Below are 5,381 nucleotides of genomic sequence, written 5' to 3'. Positions count from 1 at the left end.
AAGTCTTGTTATATCACTATACCTTACTCCTGTATGTGGAATTATTATCTGCACTGTCTAGAATAATTATAATTTAGAATAGTTTTTTTTTTTTTTATGCCAAATGGGTATGTGCCTTGAGTTTTATAGCTCATGTTTTCTTCATACATTTTTGGATCCATTATTGGAATGTGACAGCAAAAATAGAAATTCAGGTGGCAATGTTGTGTGGTCATCTCCCCAATTTATAACACCATTTATTAACTTGATTAATTGATTGATTTAATTAGTGCCCTCTGAAATTGTATGTTAATTAATAATGATTAGAATGTTATGTTGCACCCATATCTTGCATGTGAAAAATAATAAAGAAGGTAATAATAGCAATATATGGTTTTAGTCATATTTATTCATTTTTATTTCATACAGGGAACATAAAAGGTGTCACCTGAAAATGTGTTTACCTTGTCAATTATTGAATCGACTGCTTCACCTGTTGTCAATGAGCTCTGCTCCAGGGCCGATGAGGTAAACACAGTAATGTACACAGATAGCGGCTGAGGTACCCCAGCCATAGACAGTAAAAGAAATGGACACAGCGACCCCATTGGAACTCAATTGAGACAAGTGAAGCCCATTTTTAGCGATTTCTTAGCACTTCCTTTCCTGACGCGCAGACTCAAACCGAGCAAAGCTTTACACGGACCACGTGAGCAAACCGTCTGTCTTCTAGTAGCTGTGCCAAGAGAAATCTGAATCATTCCCTTCCGAATCTTGCAGAGACGGAGAGTGTGAGTAGGAGCTGTCCATAAGCTTGGAGCAGGAGCAACTTTTGCTAGGTATTCTGATTAATTATATTGTCATTTTGCCTCCACGTCCCCCCGATTGCCCGCGAGCTTCTCCTCCTGTCCATACGGTAATCTCTCTACTGTGCGACAGAGAGTCGCGTGGCTGTGACGCAATCGTTAGCCTACTTTTACAAAAACTGCTTCTACGGGGCCTTAACATAAGCTACAAGGTAATGGAGCATTTTATACATTGTCGTGTTTCTTTAGAAATAAATAATGGACAAATGGAGTCTTTAAACGCCTCAGATGTAAAGTTATTCGCTGTCAAAGTGACGCCAAAATGAATGGGAGTCAATGGGATGCTAACTGCAGGTGAAGTTCTGCTACAAGATGGCGGAACGCGGCCGACTTCAACTTCCGGTCGACTTCCTTCCCCCCTGACCCCAGCCCGTTCTGTCTCAAAGCTCCGCCCACGCTACTTGATTGACATTCCTCATTTGCATTTGATTTATCATTTCCGGCTTCCGTTTGAGCATTTGATTTATCATTTCCGGCTTTCGTTTGAGCATTTGATTTATCATTTGCGATGTGCGTTTGAGCATTTGATTGATCATTTCCGGCTTCCGTTTGAGCATTTGATTTATCATTTGCGATGTGCGTTTGAGCATTTGATTTATCATTTCCGGCTTCCGTTTGAGCATTTGATTTATCATTTGCGATGTGCGTTTGAGCATTTGATTTATAATTTGAGCATTTGATTTATGATTTGAGCATTGACTTATAGATTTAATTATGACAGGTTTATACTGGGTTGATAATGAAAATGAAAAATCAAATCCGAATGAGGAAATGAAATTGCATTTGAGCATTTGATTTATAATTTGTGCAGCCATTTTGAGAATTTGATTTATTATTTAATATTTTGACCATTTGATTTATCATTTGAACAGTTGTTTTGAGACTTTGATTTATTATTTGATCTTTTTAAGCATTTTCATTTTCATTTTAATTATGTTAGGAAAAAACTTCCATAGATATGCCCCCAAGTCTTTCAAATTCAAACACAATCAGGGAGAGTTGAGGACCCAGGGACAGAGTGAAAAATTTACATTTATTTAAATAAAAAACAAACAAAAATTAGGTTTTATCAAAGATTACATTTACAGATAATGAACATTTTCAGTTGTGAATAATAAATAACACTAAATTAATTCACAAGGAAATTGCACAAAAAAAGTGGGGTATTGCACTTGGGAGGCATTTTACTGTTCAAGAGGGAAATAGCCAATGGGAAGAAACTGTTCCTGTGCCTAGATGTTCTAGTGCCTAGTGATCTGAGGCACTGTCCGGACGGCAACATTTCAAATAGGTTGTGGCTGGGGTGAATGTGATGTCTGATGATTTTTGCCAACCATTTTCCTCACTCTTGAAGAGTACAGATCCGTGAGGGTGGGCAGAGGGCACCAATAATCCTTTCCACAGTCCGGACTTTCCATTGTAGTCTCCAGGGATCCTCATGTACAAAGACTTGTGTTGAAATCATACTAAAACATTGCGTACGGACCAAGCTGTAAATGTGCATACGCACAAAAAAGAAAAAATCAGATGAATGAATCTCTGCGTACGCAGGATCCCACGCAAATTCTCTTTGTACATCCCAATTAACGTGAAATTGAGCGCATATGCACGAGCACAACACCCCACCCTGTCTCCTCCCTTAATTAAATGCATCTTGGTAATGAGTCCACTTTGGCAAAAGCAAGCAGCAAGAAACAAAAACTTTAAAGTGAATTGGAGATGCTACTATCAGAGGTCAATGCGATGGGATCAAAAAAAAAAAAAAAAAAAGCACTGTAAATTACCTTAACCCTCAGAAGCCCTTAGTTTCCTGTTTACACTCAGTGCATTTGGGGTCTATATGACCCCAAAAATGCTGTGTTTTGGGGGTACTTTTTTACCTATTTACTGCAAAATTCCTCGACTACACCATTAGCATACATATGAAATATAACATTTTTAAGAAAAAAAACACATTTATGATGATCAAATTTAAATATGAGTTGTTTCTGGATATTGATCTAGGTGTTTGATGCATAATTCTGCCATCTGGTGGTTAGATGTTTTTTTGTAGATAATATAGTTTTAGCCAGAAAGTGTAATTACCATATACTTCCAGCAGAGGCCCCATAGAGATCCATTCATTTTTCTGGATGTGACTTATTGCTCTTATAACAGCTTTTTTATGAATTATATATTTAAACATTTTAAAATACATTAAATCAGTATTTTGTCAAAGTTTAGAATTTTTTTTTTTTTTTTTTTTGAGGTCGTTTGAAGTGTCTTGTTATTGCAATAATGCTATATAAATTTGCAATAATGTCACATAAGTTGCCACTAAAAGAAAATACTTGATTGCAATTGCATATTATTTAAATAATCGAAATGTATAAAATGATTAACTTTAGAATAAGAAATTAATTTTTAAAAAGTAAAAAAACAAAAAACAGCTATAGGTGGATAGGAATAGTAGTGAAGAGTAAACACACTGTGTGTCTGTGTGTGTTTGTGTGCATGCATGTGTGTGTGTGTGTGTGTGTGTGTGTGTGTGTGTGTGTGTGTGTGTGTGTGTGTGTGTGTGTGTGTGTGTGTGTAATCATGCTCATTCCACATTGTTTTTTTTGCTCTAGTACCAGGCCTTCATTTATGTGTGAACATTTTTAGATTCATGCTGGAATTATTGATTTCATTTGCCAATTTCAATAAAAATGCTCTCTTTTGCAGTCACACCTGTTTGTTTGTGTTTGTCTCTCTGTGTATGTGATCTGTGTGTAGTCATGTTCTTTCCACGTTGCATTTGTGCCCTCATACCATACCTTCATTTATGTGTGAATTTTTTTTGATTTATGCAGAAATTATTGATTTTATTTCCCAATTTCTATAAAAATGCTCTCTATTGCTGTCACACCTCTCTCTGTCTGTGTGTGTATTTGTGTCTGTGTGTGTGTGTGGGCACATATGTGTCTGTGATAATGTTCATTCCACATTGCATTAGTGCTCTAGCACCAGGCCTTCATTTATGTGTGAGAATTTTCAGATTTATGATTTATGAATTTTCTGGAATTATTGATTTTATTTGACAATTTCTGTAAAAATGCTTTCTATTGGAGTCACACCTGTGTGTGTGTGTTTGTGTGCGCGAGCATGTGTGTGTGCAAGTGATCATGTTCGTTCCTCATTGCATTTGTGCTCTAGTACCAGGACTTCATTGTGGTATTGAAATTTTCAGATTTATTCTGGATTTATAGATTTTTTTTTTTTTTGATTTTCCCATTCATTTCAATGTGGGGTCATATTGACCCCAAAGGTCATGTGTGACTTTTTTTTTTACATACCTTTAGTTTAGAACAACCGAATCAAGCCCAGTTTTTTTTGTGTGTGTATAGATAGATAATGTAGAAATGGTGACAATTTTATTCCAGCTGAGATGAAGGGAACCTTTTTTAATTAAAGAAAAGTCGCTTGGGGTCATATAGACCCCAGAGCACAAATGAGGGTTAAAAAGAAATGGTCTGATATAAAGGTGGAAGTTAAGCAGAGAACTGCTGCACACCGACAAAGTGTGTGCAGAACAGGCAATGGTACAGGGGTCGATGAACTTACACCCTTTAAGCAGAGAGTTGCCTCTATTATGGGTGACACTTTACTCTCTGGAATAGTATCTGTTGCTGTTGGAGTTACTAGGACTGCCACGAAGGTAACTAATTTCTCATTTGTTTGCTTAACTTTGGTACACATAGCTTACCAGCCTGAATTTAACTTTCAAATGCATGCAATGTAGCAGACCAAGAGTACACCAGAGATTTTACATATCCATTGCATTTATAGCAAATGTGTGTACCCATTAATAAGGAACAGACTCAAACCACAGTTAACATGTGCCTGTGTTTATTTGGACTTATATGGTGCAACAGTAGGAACGTCCACTGGCAATCACTCGGAGTCCGTCCCTCCTGAGCAGCCAGGGCCCATTGTGTCCGGCGTCTCCAGTGCTCCCCCAGTGCTGAGGCCCGTGCGTCTGGCTGCGTCTTTACGCATGTTGTTCTGGAGTCACAACAGCAAATTGTTATGGCCATCAGATAAATTAAGTCACCTGAAAAATATCACTGATGCACTCAGAGACATAAGCTACTCATTACTGTTTTTTTTTTTTTTTTTTTTTTTTTTTGCTTTGATACTATTTTTACAAGTAAGGTGTACATTTTCAAAACTCTAGTACAAAAATCCAAACTGACACTTTAAAAACATGATCCTGTGCTTTCATTACAGTTATACACATTTCAGTCCACATGATCATTGTTTCAAACACAAGATTATTGTAATATGTAATGAGAACATTTGGTTTAATCACCGAAATACAACAGTATAATGATCTTCTTTCAGTTTAGTACTTTGAACAATCAATTCATTCAACAGCAAACAATGCAAGATAAATGTTTCAATTCACCCTTGTTGCTGAAATAATTACAGTAATACAGGCTACAGTTGCCACATTAGAAAATGCACTTTATGAAGTTGAATCCATAATGTTTGTAATAGTATCTATCTAGTGTTTTA

Source organism: Rutilus rutilus, assembly GCF_951802725.1.
Source record: "Rutilus rutilus genome assembly, chromosome: 12".
Classification (NCBI taxonomy): Eukaryota; Metazoa; Chordata; class Actinopteri; order Cypriniformes; family Leuciscidae; genus Rutilus; species Rutilus rutilus.
The sequence above is the reverse complement of the archived record's forward strand: the minus strand, read 5'-3'. Positions refer to the sequence as shown.